Source organism: Ovis aries, chromosome 3 (genome assembly GCF_016772045.2).
Source record: "Ovis aries strain OAR_USU_Benz2616 breed Rambouillet chromosome 3, ARS-UI_Ramb_v3.0, whole genome shotgun sequence".
In the NCBI taxonomy this organism is placed as follows: domain Eukaryota; kingdom Metazoa; phylum Chordata; class Mammalia; order Artiodactyla; family Bovidae; genus Ovis; species Ovis aries.
Genome location: NC_056056.1, coordinates 65,233,951 through 65,252,513, shown reverse-complemented (window position 1 = coordinate 65,252,513; position 18,563 = coordinate 65,233,951). Strand labels below are relative to the sequence as shown.

At 39.9% G+C, this 18,563-nt stretch overlaps 1 long non-coding RNA gene and 1 other non-coding gene across 2 annotated transcripts in view; both read left to right on the top strand.

Moving 5' to 3' along the window:
- Window positions 1-18,563, top strand: part of LOC132659586 (uncharacterized) — a 243,552-nt gene that overhangs the window by 173,760 nt on the left and 51,229 nt on the right. The window lies entirely within an intron of this gene.
- TRNAC-GCA (transfer RNA cysteine (anticodon GCA)) lies at window positions 6,587-6,658 on the top strand. Its single transcript has one exon. It is a non-coding gene; the product is annotated as a tRNA-Cys (tRNA).

Here is an 18,563-nt window from a genome sequence, read left to right as displayed (position 1 = left end):
AATAAGCACAAAAAGAAATGGGGCAGAATGGCAGAACCTGTTTTTAGCTAGGACCTATAAGGGAGGCATACTTTTTGGAGAGAGGTGATTTTTGAGCATCGACCTGAAGAATGAGTTCCCTGGTTGAATAAGAGAAAGAAGAGACAGCATTTTATGTTGAGGACAGAGTGAATGGTCAAAAGGCAGACAGTGTATCTACTCAGGGAAGAATGAGTTTGGGGAAGCAGAGTGGAAAGAATAAGACACAGGAAAATTAAACAGAAGCTGGATTTTGGAGGATCTTGAATGCTAATGTTCGATTGTTGTTCTTTAGACAACAGGAAAAACACTGAGGAATTTTGAGCTTCATTACAAAACAAAAGTGGGTGTTTCATGTGGGATTAGGACATCCAGATACCTCTGAATCCTTCTGATCATAGACTTGTTCTAGTAACTCCAGGAATTGGTCTCTTAATCTTTCCTCTTATTGCTAAATATCTCCAGATGAGTTTTATTGCTTGAAATCTATTTTTTTCTGAAGTTGGCATTATTAAGATGGGTTCTTGCCATTCATTCCTTAGGAAATGAATACTTTAATGCTCTTGCACTCTACCTGTTCACTTAAAGTACATTTCCATGTGAAAAAAAATCAGAGGGTCTCTGGGGGTAAAGATTTAATAGTGCTAACTACATTTAGTTACCCTCTTTGTCCTGGGCACTCAGGGAATTTTCCCACCTTCGCTTGGCACTAAATTTGATCCATATACTAGTTCTGGTCAATGGATTATAATGACAAGTGATTAAGTATAAATTTTAGGCTGGTATGTTTTCCATGTCTGTCCCCTTGCTGACACAACACTGGTAGACCCATGTTGAGACAGTAGTGTCAAAAGATGGCAAGAGCCTTCATCAGCTAGATCCTTGAGGAACAGAGGATCTGTTCCATATGGTTACCATACGGAACAGAGCTACCTGCTTTCTTGTGGAAGCAAGAACCTCAAATAAACCTTTGTTTTGTTATACCACTGAGATTTTAAAATGAATTTGACTCCACAACCAGTGGAGATGCAGGATTTGTGGGGTCTGAAACTTGTACAGTTTGAGGGGGTGGGTGTTTTGTTTACAAAAACAGAAAACAAAAATATCTTATGGTTGGAAATTCAACAGAAGTGATGAAAAGTCATTGTCAGGGTCCTCCCAGGATCTTGGGAGAGGTCTGGATAGCTGAGGGGCCCTGAAACTTAAGCCTCATTAGCTTCACAGCAAATCACCTCTTCCCCACAGTATAGCCTACTCTGGTATACTTTCCTAGAGACATTTCCATATAGTCTCTATGTTACATCAGAGAAAGAAAAGCTTTTTTCCCCAATGGGAAAATTTATTCATCTCTGTAAAGGGTAAGGGAGGTTGTGGCAGAGTACTGATGAGTATTCCTGTTCCCCTGAAGTCATTACTATGGTAGCATAGACACATCCTTATCTATGCATAGCCCAATGACATCCTTTGCCTCTTTTTAAAATGAACATATACACTTTACCAATTGGAGGGGTAGTCTACAAAACAGCCCAGCTTTACTTCTACTAGCTTTGAGAATTTGCAAACTTCTGAAATTCTCTACGATTGACTAACTGATCAGTTGATATATCAATTCAGTATTACTTTTGTAACAAATGTTTCTTGCTTTTGATACTATGCTATTTGCTGGAGATATAAATAAATAAATATGTTATCATATATTTAATATATACTATTAAATATATTAACATATATTTATAGTGTTGAATATATAATATATTTATAAATATATGTGGTGACTGCACTCTTTGCAGTTAAAAAATCTGGCCAATTCTTTGATCCATTACTAACAGAATTTGTGGAGCCTTAGTTAATTCTTTCTGGTTTGGGGGATAAGATTGTCCTAAGCCAAATGGGTTGAATGACCTTTGGCCCTGCCTTACCTCCCATTTGAGCCACACAAAGAGAGTAAATTAGGTCATTCACGAAAAATTGTTATAGCCTCAGGAAGAAAAGTGCTATTTAAATCCAAATCATTAGCACCAATAAATCTAATAATAGACATCTAAATTCATAATGCATTTGGATAACTCTAAAATAAATATGTGTGGTGATTAAGCGATGCCATAATTGGAACTCTGTAGGTGGAAGTGGGATGAGGGGGAGAAAAAACATCACTTTTCTTCTTGTCTTTATTAACCACCCAAATTTGGGAAGTGTTACTTGGAAGTGGAATTCTAAGAGTGTCTCTGATTGCAAAAGGCAGGCTAATGAGATTAGCTTCTGTTGGGACATTTTCCCAAGGTGTATGTGCCTATCCTTTGAACCTATTTCTCACTGTTACTATTACAGTTTTTGTCGAATTGCCAAAACCTCATAACTATCAAGCAGCGTTATATGGGATAAAGTGCAGAGTTGGGCAATTTCAGGTAAGCACTGAAATATGAATGGTGGTCACGGATTACTATTCACTTTTTGTCAGATTTCACGCAGTTTGTAGGCTTCAGTGCTTCATTCTTATGGTGTGATACATAAATGCTTGATCCTAACAGATTTTCTGTTTTTAGTGCCAGCCTTTTTCTCCCCCACCCCAATAAGAGCTATCTTTATGACACCCACATATTTTAAATGAAAGAAAACATAAATACATGCAAAACTGTCATTGGCTTTCAAGGTATTATATAAGTGATTAAATTTTATTATGAGGAGACAACCAGCTAATGGTTTTAGTGGAAGACATAAAACCTCATAAAATACAAAAGTTAAATTTTGTCATATAATGGGAATCGGTTAGGGAAACCAACAGTTTCCTTTTCCCCCTGAATAAATTCTAAACAGTCCTTAGAAAATGAATTACCAGACTGCAAATCAAGATGAACTATTCTATAGCCATAAAACTAAAGCTACTTTCAGACCACTTAGTTGGAGGGAGGGAAAAAAGGGAGAGTAACTTGTCAACTTGGTTGTTGCGGTGTCATTGCCAATGGCATCGATGCTGGGCTCTGCCTCGATTTTAACAGCCTGACCTTGTTTAGAACAACTGAATCCAATCGACAGGCCTCCCCCGCAATACCCACCCATAATAGAAGGCACAGCCCCTCCGAGAGGCTGTTCAGCTGGAGCTTTGCCAATTGAAGTAATTACGTGATGAAACTATTTAATTTTGACTAAAATACTCTCACCAGGTTCTTGCAAACGGTGTGTCTTATATCTTGTTGAAGCAATTTTATATCATGCCTTTGAAGTACAGTAATGGCCCCTTGCATTGACAGAATCCCCGTAAAGGGAGAAGCCCAAGACCTGGCTCATGAAGTAGTATTGATTTTCTGAGTTCCTGCTCTAGTTGCCAAAGATACAGCACTGTTGTTAGGGAGAGGAGATGCCTGGGCCTTCAATATCACAGGAGGGTTCCTGGGTAAGCACAGGCATCAGGAGTCCCCGGTGATAAGTAATGTATTTGGGTGATAACTGCCTCTATTACTTGGTTAGTTTTAAAGTGACTCAGCGCTTGTTCGTCCCAAATGCTCCGCCCTGTGGCCAGCGGCTCTGGCAGACTGTTCTATTTACAAACAGTGCCCCAACTCCAAGAGAGCGCCCCTTAAGGGTTCATTTACATGACTGATTTATTTGAGGCAGATTTTTCTAAATTTTAATCACTAAGGACAATGAACTGATTCAGTGTCTAGCTAGAGTGATGGCTTCAATTTGTTGCTTAAAGAGAGCTTAAATGTATCTGCAGATCCATAACTATATCTAATACAGGCTAAGCTGGTTTTGAGTCGCTTCTAGTAAGTCCACATGAAGAAGATTTATAACCTTGAGCAGAGCACTACAGATGTCGTTAGAGACAGCAGGAGAAGGAAGCCGAGCATCCTCATCAGGTGCTTGCAAGATATGCATTTCCACTGAATGCCCTCAGTGCAGATGACTTCATCAGTGCTGTATTTTCAATCGTACATTGATAAACTGCACAATGTCTAATGCTGAATAAAGATGGATCTTTGGTGATTTTCAAGGAAAATCGCAAGTTACATTTTTTAATCTGTTGAGAATATGAATATCGATATTCAACATCTTTTTTTCTTTTTGGTAGTAGTGGTGGAAGGGAGCGTGTTATAAAGATGGAAGTAAAAGAAATGTTGTTATATTGACCTGAGTTTTGACTGAAATATGTTTAGGAGGAAGCTGAAAATGATGAGGGGAGATTTGGAACAGTGGAGCCAGAATAAAGTCTCTTTGGCAGAAAACCATGCAGTATGCACCCTAACTCCAATCCCCAGAGGCCCCAACATGAATTACTTATGAGAGAGAGAAAGAGGAAGGGAGAAGCACATGTGGTCACTCATCACTCAGAAAGCAGAGAAAACCAATCAGAAGCGTGGGGCAACCAATGTCAACCTTTCCCAGTTAATTAAGAAGGCATCAACCCATTAGCTTCTCTTTCCACTTCATTCCAACAAACAGGAAGAGCTGGCAAGTTGGCCATGAGCAGATGTTGTACAGTGTTCATTTTTAGAAATGTCACTAAAGTAACAGGGCTCTTTGTGGGAATAACTGTGTTTAGTAAAGGGGGTACTGTCTGCCTCATCTCTGTAAGCAGCACCACTGGACTAATGCAGTGTCAGCCAGCTGGGCAGAGCGCAGTGACCTCAGAGAAGAGAAGCTATGTCATGAGAAGATGGTCCTACCTCGACCTCCCCATCCTCACTTCAGATGTTAGAGAGAGCAGTCTGGGGAGAGAGCAACTTAGAATCCTGTTTGAGATGAAAACTTTAAAAATAAATAGGAGTGAGTTTTAAATGAGACAGTTCTAACTACGAAAGGAGACTGGAGACTTATGAAAGAGCGAGCTATTAATTACGAGAAGCAGGGGAAAGGAAGCTGAGCATACTCAAGTTGGGGAGCAGCTGTAGAAAAAAAAAATTAAATGGTTTCATGTTTACACTGCAATAATTTGCCGTTCTTCGATAAACTCGGTACATATAAAATGAAATGTTTACTGCTCTCCTTCCCTGCAGTCTTAGAATGTTTTCTTGCAGGTAAAAATACATACTGATTTTCTCGAGTCTAACAAAAGTTAACTTGCGTAGAAATCAGTTTTAGTCAACTTTGTGCTCCATTTCCAGTCAAGAGGCTTCTGCTAGTCCTGAGCCTGCTGTGTGCCCAGTTTCCAGGGATGGGCTCTCACCTTCTCCTGTGTCTGATATGTTTTTCTACAACTCAAGAGCCATACAACCATGACCCTAGTTTACCCTCAATAATTGTCTTAGCATCCATCTCTTCCCTGAGTTTTGTTTAATCTGATGCCAACAATTTAAGGGTTTGTTGAGGTTCATGTGGAAAGGCCCTCAAGCTAATTGACTTAGGAAATGTGCTGGTGTAGGACCACTGACAGCATCACTGCTTGGTCAGCAGCAGCCCCCCCAGCCCACCCCAGGACACCGTGTGCTCTTATTTCAAGAGGATGGAGCCTCTTTGAAAAGCCCACACCACCCAACCCTTACCAGTTACCTGAAAAGCCCACACCACCCAACCCTTACCAATCAGTTATGCTGTCATTCGTGAGTACAATTCTGTTCTGGTTCTAAATGTTCTGTCATCTTAGATGGACGATCTAAGGATAGTTAAGGGTCCATTAGCCTGGGGCGGATGAGGAGGTGGTGCCCTCTGGAACTTGATGGAGGTCAGTTAAGGACAAATGAAAGATAACGCTAATTCACATAGTGGGTAATAAAATGAGGGACCTCATTATCCTAAAAGGTGATACTGGTAGGAAATATAAATGGATTTTAAAAGGGTTTGGACAAATTTATGAATGATAGATTTGTAAATGGTTCTAAAGAAAAGTGGGATGTAGTCAGTCTTGGAGGTGGATGTCAGAGAGGATATGCATGCCTTCTTGGGCCCTGCCCCTTAGAGCTTCTTTGGGCAATAGGACCCTGAGTTGATGGGGACAAAGTTGATGGGTGGTCAGTTTATTCCCAGCTCAGAAACATACAGGCATAAGAATGGTCTTGGGGGAAGGTTGGAGCCACATCACTCTCCAACTAGTGGCCCTGGGAAAAGTATCTGAGAATATGGAATGCACTCAAAAATTGCAAGTAGTATTATTATAAGTAAATCAGTAGAAATTGAAATGATGCACTTTGCTACTTTCTGAGCACTGCCCTGGTGTTGGGCAAGTGGCTTCATTGCATTACTGGATATTTTTTTTGTATATAGAGCTGCATAGTTTTAGAATATTACCCATAGAATCTGAATGAATAGACATTACTTTAAAGAGGTTAATTCTAAGAGCAGTCTTAGCATTGTGATTTCTTGATATAATTTAGGGACTATGAGAAGTTTTAGGTGCCTACACCCCAGTCTCATACTTCTTATCTTTTAAAAATATTTATTTTTATTTATGTATTTTATTTGCTTGCACTGGGTCTTAGTTACAGCAGATGGGATCTTTGATCTTCATTGCGGCAGCGTGCAAGGTCTTTCTTTAAAATTTATTTTTAATTGGAGGAGAATTGCTTTAAAATGTTGTCTTGGTTTCCGCCATACAACTACATGAATTAGCCAGAAGTATACATATATCGAGTCTTCCCTGGTGGCTCAGATGGTAAAGCATCTGCCTGCAATGCAGGAGACCCGGGTTCGATCCCTGGGTTGGGAAGATCTCCTGGAGAAGGAAATTGCAACCCACTCCAGTACTCTTGCCTGGAGAATCCCATGGACAGAAGAGCCTGGTAGGCTATAGTCCATGGGGTTGCAAAGAGTCGAACACGACTGAGCGACTTCATTCCACATACATATATCACCCTCCTCTTGAACCTCCCTCCCCTCCCCTCCACCCACCCCTCTAGGTCATCACAGAGCTCCCTATGTTATACAGCACCTTCCCACTAGCTATTATATTTTACATATAATAATGTGTATGTTTAAATGCTACTCTCTCAGCTTTTCCCACCCTATCCTTCCCATGTTATGTCCGCAAGTCTGCTCTCTATGTGGGATTTGTAGTTGTGGCATACAATCGCTTAGTTGTGGCATGTGGGATCTGGTTCCCTAGCCAGAGATCTAACTCGGGTCCCTGCATTGGGAGCGTGGAGTCTTGGCCACTGGACCAGCAGAGAAGTCTCCTCCCTCCCTCTTATCTTTTTGCTTAACTTCAATTCTGGAGGGCAAGACTCCCTACAGCTCTGAAAGTTTTCCAAGCTCCTCTTTGAGGCAAGAAAAGGTATATTTAATGATAGTCTGTCTATACCATCATGACTTCCCAGGTGGCAGAATGATAAAGAATCCACCTGCCAATGCAGGAGATGCAAGAGACATAGGTTTGATCCTTGGGTTGGAAAGATTCCCTGGAGGAGGAAATGGCAACCCACTCCAGGATTCTTGCCTGCAAAATTCCATGGACAGAGGAGGAGCCTGGTGGGCTGCAGTCCGTGGGGTCTCCAAGAGTCGGACACTGCTGAACACGCATGCACTACAGTGCTATACCATCACATCCACTACCACTTTGCCTAAGAGTTTGAACTTTGAGAAGTTTACCAAGAAAATAGTCTTTGTGTTGCTAAGAATGGTGAGATTTAGGGTTAGGTGATGCTTGTAGACAGGAAAATATTTTAAGGGACCCTATTTCTGGAAAAGGCAAACGCCTTTGTATCTATTATTGAAAAAAATTGAGAGACAATAGTCACAAGTTCCTATTATGAAAAACACATAAAATTAGAGTTTTACCGTGGGAGCCAAAGAATGAAACGGGGTCCAGACTTTTGCCTGGATGACTCATGAAAGAAATGACTGGTGAGAAATTTCCTGGAACAAGGATGGCCAAGGTACTTGAAGACAAATGATATTTGATTTTTAATTTTAGTTTGTTTCTATTTTGTGCTGATGATTGTCTCTTATACTCTACCCAAACTATGAATTAAAGTTAGTCACACGCAATAGCTTTGTCCTGGTGGTGCTTTGGGGAGGCAAAGAGGGAAGGGGCAATGATGCCCGTGGATAAAGTGACCAAGGGAAGCTGAGTTACTTGGAGACAGGTCCCTAAGAGGGAAGAACCCAGTGGGAGTGACCAGAAAAGAAAGATCTTTTCCTGGAAACTTTCAAATGTATCGGGGACTACACTGCCTCTGCCATGTGTGGGACTGGGCTTGAGTCATTTCTCCAGGAAATGTAAATAAAGTGTGGCCCTAGAGGATAGGAGGGCTTGGGACAGTTGGATTCTATGGTTGTTATCAGTCAAACTCCATTTAAATGAACATGAGTGGAAGAGCCCAAAGATGGCGATCTGTGTTACTTTCGTTGCTCTCAGTTATGGAGACTCAGACCAAAGGAGGAGAAAAAAAACACTAGTCAAATGAATACACCCTTATATGTACACAGTGCTTGAAACTTTACAAAACATTTTCACTTCTGTTATTCACTTGACTCGCCATCATTCAGTGAACTAGGTAGCAAATTATGGACGCTATTTTTCTCCAGATTTAACTACCCAGACATCTCGTCCTTCAAGAGTTTATGCATTACTGTGTACGGGTAATGCCTTAGATATTGTTAAGGGTTAAACACCTGACTCATAGTTGGCGAGAAAACCCACACAGCCTGAAATGTGGGTTTTGCTACAATTTATGAACCCTGGTATTCAACATTAATCTAGAAAATGTTGAGGGGGCATTTACTGAACTGAATGCTCAGGTCTCTGTATCTTGAACACACAGAACAATATGTAAAGTAATAGCAAGAACAAACAGCTTAGAAAAGGCAAAGCAAGGTATCTTTGTAATTCCTGAAAAGGATTTACAACCTATATAAACATGAATCATAAACCTATTGGCAAATAGTTCCAAGCTCTTTCAGGAAGATGTTTTGTTTATATGTGAGAAGTAAAAACTCAGGATAAGACAGATGGTCAACAACAAAAAAGAAGATTCACATTACTCAGAACACAAATACCATGGTCAGTAATGATCCTGACATTTCGGTTATAGGCATTTGATTTTCATTTCCTCCGCACCTGTGCTCACTTTTGAGGGGCAGGGTGTGCCAGTAATCCTCTCAGAAGTTTTAAGGTATATGTCCTGATAGAAGGCCTTCTCCATAAAACAGTGGACACATTCCTTTGTTAAATTTCTACTTTAGGCCCCCTGGAAAGTCAGCCTCTGTCCATCCAGAGGAATATGAAGTGATAACTAAAGATGTCTAACCCAAGCTTTGCTGCTTACTAGCTGAGTGGACTTGAGCAAGTTGTTTATGTTGATTATTCACTTAATCAGTAGATATTTATTGATTTCCTATCACATTAGAAACACTCTATCTGCCACAGTGACCTGTATGAGTATGAGAAAGTGAAACCACTTGCCCTCAAGTAGCTTACCATCTAGCAGTGTGTTCAGTCTCTTCTGTCATGCCTGAGTCTTTGTGACCCCATGGACTATAGCCCGCCAGGCTCCTCTGTCCATGATATTTTCCTGGCAAAAATACTGGAGTGGGTTGCCATTTCCTTCTCCAGGGGATATTCCCAACCCAGGGATTCAACCCAAGTCTCCTTGAATCTCCAGTATTGCAGACGGATTCTTTACCACTGAGCCACTGAGGAAGCCCATTTAGCAGACTAGAACTCAAACACGAAGCCAAAGGAGCTTAGAACAGCATCTGGCATTCAGAAAGTCCTCTAAATAATACATCTAATGAATAAAAGGAAACAAAAAATGCAATAAAGCAATAAGAAAGAATGCACATTTGCACATCTTTTATGTTGGTGTATATCCATTCAAATCATTTTCCATGTACACAGAAGCATATATATAGATGGGCTTATACTATGCATACTCTTTTGCAACGTGTGTTTTTTCTTCTTAATACTATACGTAGTAAACATTACTTGACACTAGCATTAATTAATACTTTTTTGTAAGTTAATCATGTTAGGATTTCCAAAAATTTCCTATAGTGAGGCAAACTGTGGAATCTGTGATAAACATCCTTTTATTTTCCTGTCCTCTACACTTTCACAGGTCACATTTCACATTAGCTATCTATGCACATTTTATTTAGTCATATATGTCTTTTATTTTTATCTTTACATAAATAGGATATAAATATATTATATATAATGCATATTATGTATGTGTGTTATATAATAGCAGTATATGTGTATACATATATATATATATGAAATGTGCTTTTTAAGCATTATGTTACTGACACCCTTCAGGTCAATAGGACTTGAGTACTATTAATTATATACCATGTCATGACATGGCAATACAAGTTTATTCAGTCATCCCACCCTCAACCCACCATGAACATTCAGATTCCATCCGCTTTCTTAAGAAAGAGTTTAAAACAATTTTCCAAAAAGAAAAAAAAAATATTCTTGAAATGTATCTATCTCTGTAGACTGAAGTTTCTATAGGACAGATTCCCAGGAGAAAAATTGTTGAGACAAAGAGTCTGTTTGTTTTTAATAAATATTGACAGAGTGTTTTCCCCCAAAGCCTAGCAATTGGTATTTCATCAGCCACATAGAAGAGGGCACTCTTGGGACTTCCCTGTCCAGTCCAGTGGTTAGGTCTTTCCACTTCTAATGCAGGGGCATAGGTTCAGTCCCTGGGTGAGGAACTAAGATCCTGCATGCCATGCAATGTGGCCAAAATAAATTTTAAAAGTAATACTTACAAAAGGGGTCACTTTCACTTCTATCCATAACAGCATGATGCTCTGAGCGAGTGTGAACTTTCAGGCACCCTCTTGCCCTCTCAGTTAGGCACAGAGATGATGCCTTCACCTGGAGTTGAAGACCCTCCATAATATGAATTCAACTCAACTTTGGGATATTATTCCTCATTACTGTTTTGTCCTGCAGAAACCCTTACTTTAGCCAATGTGGCTGAGTAGTTTCTGAAATGAAACGCGTCTTTTCTTATTCCTTCACCTTTGCTCCAGTCCATTCTGCCATCTCTATGTGGATTTTCCTTCCATCCCACCACCTGCCTTTCTCTTGCTGATAAATTTCTCCCTGTTTTTCATGCTCTGCATTCATTCTCCCTCAATCCTTGAACCTTCAGCTAGCTACATCCCTCTCCATTCTTTAGCAGACATCATGTTTTATTCATGTCTGTTTTGTTACACTTCTGTACAATGCATTGTATCATATATAATCCCTTATGTAGTTTCTTGTACTCAGTAGTAAGATTTTGAAGACAGATGATCTGTCTCTTTATTAATGTTTTTCTTAGTGATACTTAAATTTTTCATCAATTGAATTAAAGGGATTAATGAAAGCGATATCACCGTATACTTGGTGAATGTAGGGAACAAGGCAGAGGAAGCATTCAAAAATAATATGCTACCTGAGCATGGGGGTTCCTTTCTCTAGAAATCAATGTCAAGGATTGGACATTGGAGCTTGGAGAAGAAGATAGTACAGTTGAACAGGATTCATTTTAGGTCAGTATGATTGGTATATCCGTATGGCAGTTTAAAATAAGGAGGTAACTGCATGCAGTTATGACTTTAATGAAAGTTGGAACTGGGAATACAGATGTAGACTTTCTTCAATGTATTTCATATGATTTTATTTTGAGGTTGAAGTGAGGTAACACATGGATAATAAATAGGAGAAATTTGTTCTTTTCTATGTGGGAACACTAGCCACAGTGGAATTGACTGTTAAAAAATTGGCCAAAAGGTTTCAACTTCTTTGTATAGAAGTCACAGATTTCAGAAGCCTAATTTTGTCAAGTAAGGCAAATTGGTGATGGGCACACTTCTGGGATGTGTGTGTGTGTGTGTGTGTGTGTGTGTGTGATATTACTCTTAGTTCTGTCCAGAGCTAGAGGACATTCAGCAGCTGGCCTATACCTGTCTTTCTAATTATCAAAATAATGAAATCACGCCTATTGAATAGTCAATCATTTCTGCCCCATATCCCATAAGTACCCTCTTGCCATCAATCTGGTGGTTCTAACCCTTCACTTAAAACCACTTTTTTTCTCCTACCAGCCCCTCTCCCCTCACCCCCAATTTTCTCAAGACCCTGCAAGCACAGTGTTAACAACCGACAAGGTGGAGCCCTCTGGGGCTCTGCTGTAGCTCTGGGGCTGGAGACATCTGTGCGCAACTGTGTCACCCTCAGAAGCTTGTCTATAATGCCTTTGAATCCATGTAAAGTGTGGTCCTCCTCCCTTATTAGAACAAGGAATTATTCATTTTTCTTCTGAATATGAACCTTCTTAATCCATGGAGCAACACTCAGTCTTGACCGATCATTAATACCTTTAACCAGAGCTGCAAAAACTAGGGATTTTGGAGAACAAGTTCATTGGGCATATTGTGAAGAGAATTGGTCTCAGAACAGACAGATACAGGCAAGCATGTTTGTTTCAATATTTGTATTTAAAAGTGTTGAAGGCAACTTAATGACAGATCAGATAATGCCACAGTCCCAACTCATGAGTTTAAATCTGATTTGTTTTAATATAATTTTTACCAAGGAAAGTACTGAGGGAGGCTCTGTGCCACTGCTATTGCTGGTGTTATTTCACTCATCTGTTCTTTCTAATAAAAAAGCTGAAGAAATAAAAAACTATTGATCTTTATTTATTGACTTCCTTTTGAGTATAGTGAAAGTTGACACAAATCAATCACAATACAGTTAAATGGATGATACAGTGTAACATGACCTGGGATTGCAAGTGGAGGTTTAATTACAAGAAAGTTAACATTTTCCCATATGCAAGTTGGGTTGGGATGGGGATTTTCTGATTGTTTAAGGACACTGGCAGTGCAGGTAACAGACTTCTTGCCATCTTCGCACATTCTTCAGCAAAGTTTCTAGCCACCTTTAGAAGGTCAGGGAAAGGAGAGGAAAGAGATGTCACTTGAGCCATTTCTCAAATTTCTCATTAAATCTGAGCCTTGCTTCTCTTTGCAGATCTTAAGTGAGAATAATATTCAACATTGTTAAGAGGGAGAGAAGGGAGACACTCAGAGGTGGTGGGAAGCAGCCTGGACAAAGCAGTGGTTCAGCCTTAAGGTCTCCTGTACATGTCTACCCCTTAGGCTAGGTCACAGAGTAATTTTCCAGCTTCTTCTCCCATCACTTTCCTATTTCTAACTCATAAAGGAAAAAAAATCCCCTTTGGAAAAAGATGAGGTTTCCAATGGAAGAGTTCTCTCTTCTTTTAAAGTTAACTCAGGACCAAAATGCTCACGTAGGAAAGTCATCTGGCTGTTAACAGTTGTCTCTGTCTGTTATGCAAATGAAGATGACGTTCAGTTCAGTTCAGTTCAGTTCATGTCCTACTCTTTGTGACATGCAGGCTTCCCTGTCTATCACCAACTCCCGGAGCTTGCTCAAACTCATGTCTGTTGAGTCAGTGATGCCATCCAACCATCTCATCCTCTGTACTCCCCTTCTCCACCTGCCTTCAATCTTTCCCAGCATCAGGGTCTTTTCCAAGGAGTCAGTTCTTTGCATCAGGTGGCCAAAATATTGGAGCTTCAGCTTCAGCATCAGTCCTTCCAACGAGTATTCAAGGTTGATTTCCTTTAGGATTCACTGGTTTGATCTCCTTGCAGTCCAAGGGACTCTCAAGAGTCTTCTCCAACACCGCAGTTCAAAAGTATCAATTCTTCAGTGCTCAGCTTTCTCTGACTAGCAGTTCAGATGCTGTGCCTTATTGCTGTAACAGTGGGAATGTCTTTGCCCTGAATCACCCACATATTCTCATATCAGGCCACACTGCTGTGTGTGTGTGTGTGTGTGTGTGTGTGTGTGTGTGATAGTTACTCAGCCATGTCCAACTGTTTGCAACCCTATGGACTATAGCTTGCCAGGCTCCTCTGTCCATGGGATTCTCCAGACAAGAATACTGGGATAGGTAGAGCCATTCTCTTCTCCAGGGATTTTTCCTGACCCAGGGTTTGAACTCAGATTGATTGCAGGTAGATTCTTTACTGTGTGAGCCACCAGGGAAGCCTAACATCAAATCTCAGCTGGGTTTAAGCAGTTAGTAGAAAGCAGTAGCTATAGGTCAACAAATGGGCTCTTTGTGGAGACTGAAGCATAGATGCCATTGCCTACTTAGACTAGTGTTCTAAAGTAGACCCATTAAGCACCTTGGTCCTCCTATGGATGCCTGTTTCAGTGACTGCAGTCCCTATGGGTACTCCTATTAGTTGCATGTCCAGGTAGATTGGAATTGAAGTATTTATAGCCTCACAGGAGAGAATTATGAATCCTTTTTTGTTCATGCATAAAATAGTAACATGTATGTCTTTTGTATTTGATTTTAGTCCCTCAGATTTCATGTTTTAAAGTCAACAGCAGACTTTGAGAAAAGTATATGGCCCTGCTTTAATGAGATTTAAAAGCATGCAATATTTTTGCTGATGCCTAGAAACAAGTTTTCCAACCTGTATATGAGCTTTTCTCTACCCCAATGCCTCCACAAAAACCAGAGCTGACAGAAACTGTGTGCTTATGTAAAGGTGATAGAAATAGGGCTGTGTCTCAGGGAATAAATGTTTCTTTGATTTCCTTTTCTTTTTAAATCGGTCATCATTAATTTTAAACTTTCCTAGCATTTTCTAGGCAATAATAATAAGGAAGGGAGGGGCCCCCGGAAGGGAATTCTGGTCATTTTTACAAAGTGTTCTCAACTGGTTGTCCATTTTAAATGCAGCCGGCCTGCATAAGGAGAGATCACCGCCATCTTTCAAATTCAAAGACAATTGACGGTTGGTCCAAAAGGAGGAAATAAGGGTCACAGCAATTGACCTTATTTCAGTAAGAGTTAATGGGATTCTGGCACTCCTAATACTGCATAAAAATACTAAATTTTGTGCAACAGTAAGTTTAAGGTGCACACTTATATCATCAGGGAAAAAAAAAAAAGAACCGATCTCTTTGGGAAGACTAGAAATCTGGGATGGCTAACTTCTTTTTTGTGGATGGTAACTTCAAGCTTCTCAGTGTCATCCCACTTCAAAGGTTTATTGTGAAGTTCACAGTACTCCTGGCTAAGGAGTGAGAGTGAGGAGAATGTTTGGAGCAAGAGAAAATTGTTTCTTAGGAAATACCAATGCTTACAGATGTTTGGGGATTCCTGCTTCGTGTAGATATAAAAGGAAATCATGGAACTCTTCTGCTTGTTGATTTGTTATTTTTCTTAAGATTCTTTTTTTTTTTTTGATTGAGCGTACACGAGCCAGTATTTGCTGTGCATTCATCAAAAGTTGATGAATAGTGTATTAATTAGAATTAGGTTCAGCTGCTAGTAACAGAAAAAAATAGTGGTAGTGGCTTTAGGGGAAATATGTGCTTATTTCTCTTTGACATGTTACTCTAGAGGAATGAAGTTTAGGGCTATATGACTGTTCTGTTCTTTCCTGGTCCTTCCAATTCCCCACTTCACTACACCTAGGCTAGAGTTCTCAACTCATGCTCTCCTGTGGCATTGACAGTGCAGGCAGCAAGATAGAGGATAAAACAAAGGGAAGTGCTCTCTCTCTCTCTCTCTCACTCTGCAGGATTCTTCAATATGGCAGAGAGATATTTTCACTTGTGTTCCAATGACTGAAACTTCATCAGCTGGCCAGCTTTACGGCTGAGACACTTTGAAATGTAAGCTTAATTTTCTGTGGAGTCCTGGCCGACCACTCTACTACTGTGGAAACAAGGGAGAACAGATATCGGGGTACAACTAGCATTCTCTTTCACATGTCATTTCCCTGATTGAGACACAAAAACATAGCTGAGGGCATGTAGGGGAGTCCCACTCTGTATTTCTTCAAAGAATACTTAGGAAAATATGGTAGAACTACCAAACATACATATCATTAGCTACCTGAAATGCAAAATAAGTAACCATTCTATTTGTTCCGTGACAATGTAACATTGTAAATGTCATCAAGAGGGAAAATACTAAATCAAAGAAAGCTGTAAGCCTTTGGTGCTTAAGCAATGAATTTTATTGTACCAGATTAATGTTCCGCACCCTTCCCCTGAATGTGTTTATTTACATCAAAATTTCCTCTGATTATGTCACTTTGGGCACAAATATTGTATTCTCTTTCAGTAGTTCCAAATGTTGGCCATTGTTATTTGTGGTTTTATTCACGCTACCTGTGATTATTTGAAAAATATCAACATATTTTTGTTTATTTCTCCCTTGTAGTCTTTCAGCACCAGTGTCTCTCACTCAGTGTTTATCCACTCCTTTTGATCCAGTCTCTTTCACAGCTAAATCAGAAATCCTTGTATCACGTTGAATAAACTGGATAAATATCATCTGTGGCGTTCCACAGTCAGGAGAAACAGCCAAAACAGAGGCAGGTCAGAACCATGGACAGCAGCAAACCGCCACCCCCACCCCCGCGCCCGTACAACCAGGCTTCATTCCCAGTCTAATCCCACATTCCCACAAGAGCTTTGTTTATGTCTATAAATGTTGCCCTAACCCTGAGGCCACCAAAATTCAAAAGAGAGAATTTGGAAGGGAGAACCCTGGAGGAAAAGTCAAGGGTGGCCTACATACCTTTGTACCTACGCTCCTTTCCCCTCTCACACACTTCACCAACCAGAGTAGTTTCTTTCCTAGACTCTTTCAACCCATAACTAATTTTTAACATCTACCTCTATTACCACAGAATGTATAGACTGTGGAAAGCATAATAAACATAAGATGGTATCTCATAATTTGTCCAGGCTAAATTTATTTTCAACATCTTGATGATTTTAGCTTTGTTTTCAATTCAAGTGAAAGAGCAAAACATAATTCAAAATATTTGACATATTAGCAAGATTAATTAAGAGGAATGCCTGGACTCCTGAGTCACTGGGGCCTCTCTGAGGCTACTCACCTCAGATGCAACTTTTTCTAATGATTCTGACTCATTCCTTCTTCATTACATTCATTCTTTATGTAGTGATGCTATAGGGCAAGTCCTTTATTTTGTAGATAATTAATTTAAAGCTTAGAAAAATCATGAGTTAAAGGTCAAATGGGAGATTAGTGACACATTTAGGCATGAATTCCTTGTTTTCTGACCCCAAACCTACCATTACTCTAACCTAGTTAACACATCACTTCTTTAGGACATGAACATTAATCAGGTATAAGGTGGCTATAAAACATGTAGTTTAAGATCACTTTGAAAAATGCCTAGCTCAACCACCTCTCTGACAAACTTTGCAAACACATGATTGCTTTAACTCTATTATTTCTTACTACTCTATTTCGTACATAATCCTTTGAAAGTAGAACTCTTTAGTATCACGTTCTGTTTATGCTTAGTAGTGGGATGCCGATGAACCATGAACCAAATGTATCCCTGGAACTGGGAGCTCTCATTCAGGTGTCATGAGTCAGAGCACAGTGTGTAACAGCCCCCTCCCTGGGCTCTCTCGTTGGATGTTTGCCTTCAGTTCAGTTCAGTTCAGTTCAGTTGCTCAGTCGTGTCCGACTCTGCGACCCCATGAATCGCAGCACGCCAGGCCTCCCTGTCCATCACCAACTCCCAGAGTTCACTCAGACTCACGTCCATCGAGTCAGTGATGCCATCCAGCCATCTCATCCTCTGTTGTCCCCTTCTCCTCCTGCCCCCAATCCCTCCCAGCATCAGAGTCTTTTCCAATGAGTCAACACTTTGCATGAGGTGGCCAAAGTACTGGAGTTTCAGCTTCAGCATCATTCCCTCCAAAGGAGTCCCAGGGCTGATCTCCTTCAGAAAGGACTCGTGGGATCTCCTTATCTAATGGTAATCTGTGGCAATGTGCGACTGTAGCAACACGCAGCTGTAGCACTGTGCTCATCTCTACTCTGAAACTGACCTAATAGAGTCGTTTTGTAAATTTTCCAATTTGGAAAATTCCCAAATGGGGGACTTCAGTAGGCATGTTTTCAAGAGTAAAATTTAAGATCATTGAAAACATAACACAGTCATTTTATTTATTTATTTTTTCTTTTTTTTAATTCAATGCAGTGCTCTGGGTCTCTGGTTTGTTTTCTTATTTGAGACTCATTTTTGTTGTTTTTATCCTATCTCACTGAGGGCCATATCTAACCACATCCACCAGACTTCATAAGAATGCTGAGTTGTCATGAAGGAGTTTTACCTCACACTGGGGAGATATTAGTTGATAAGATCCACCTTGTTCAGATTTATTGCTTTAGCATATTTCATGCTAAAAATATTTTTCTACCATCTGCTAAGATTAGCACTCTAGTGGTATAATAAATTTACTCGCCCTGTTTCTGTGATGTAGTTTGGAACCAACTTTATACTTTATTTGGCCTAATTGAAAATAGGATAAGATAAATGATGCACTTTGAATTTCTCTCTCAGACATACCATTGTTCATTACTTCAACAGAAAATGAGCACATCTGATTGTAATTTTAGTGGTTCAGTGAAACAAAAGTTCCCATGGCAAAAATACAGCATTAGCTATTGTCATCATTCAGTAGAGTCTTGGAAAAAATATTCAATGTTGTTTTGCCCTCTAATGAAATATCGTTTTTCATTTAAATACAAAACTGGTGGCCATCTTTCTAAAATATTATG